This window comes from Penaeus monodon, chromosome 32 (genome assembly GCF_015228065.2).
Source record: "Penaeus monodon isolate SGIC_2016 chromosome 32, NSTDA_Pmon_1, whole genome shotgun sequence".
In the NCBI taxonomy this organism is placed as follows: domain Eukaryota; kingdom Metazoa; phylum Arthropoda; class Malacostraca; order Decapoda; family Penaeidae; genus Penaeus; species Penaeus monodon.
In genome coordinates this window covers 35,830,095-35,830,816 of record NC_051417.1, presented here as the reverse complement: position 1 = coordinate 35,830,816, position 722 = coordinate 35,830,095, and positions in this window count along the sequence as shown.

Genomic DNA, 722 nt, shown 5'->3' with positions numbered 1-722 from the left:
GGTAGGGGTAAACCTACCTATGTGAAGGTGAAGCTATGTGTTTGAGTGAGAGCGGGCTGAGAGAAAGAGAGGATAAGCCTGTATAGATAAAGGAATGAGGGGCACTCCGAGGTGTGTGAGCAGGTGGGGTGTGAGTTGAAGTGTGCAAGTGAGAGCACACGTAAAAGTTAAGTGTATTTCTGAGTGATGGTGACCTTGAGTATGTACGTGAGAGCAAATGTACAGAAGACAGTGAAGCCGAGTATGAAGGGGCATGAGAAGGAGCCCAAGTGTCGGAGTGAGTGAGGACGAGTTGGAACGTTCGAGCGACTGAGGGAAAGCCTGAGCAGATGAGTAAGGGAGGAAGGGTGAGCCTTAATGTATGAGAGGGTGAGGGTAAAACTGAGCATGTGAGTAGAAGTACCAATCCATGAGGGTATGAGCGAGTCAATCGATGAGTGTCGGAATGAGTGTTCTGCTTCTCTAACAGCCACAAATTAGGAGGCCACTAGAAAAGCTGCCTCATGATACTGTGGTATTTTCCTTTCTCCTAAACTAGCACAAAACTATAATATCATTAAAATAATAGGTTTCTTGTGAATTACCCTATCCTTAAGAAATACTGGATTATGATTCTCAGACTTTTCTACATTGGAGTAATTGATACTGCTCAACCATATCACCCAAACCAATACATTACCTATTACTGGGATAGGACTCATAAGGCTTCTTTGATGTAACAG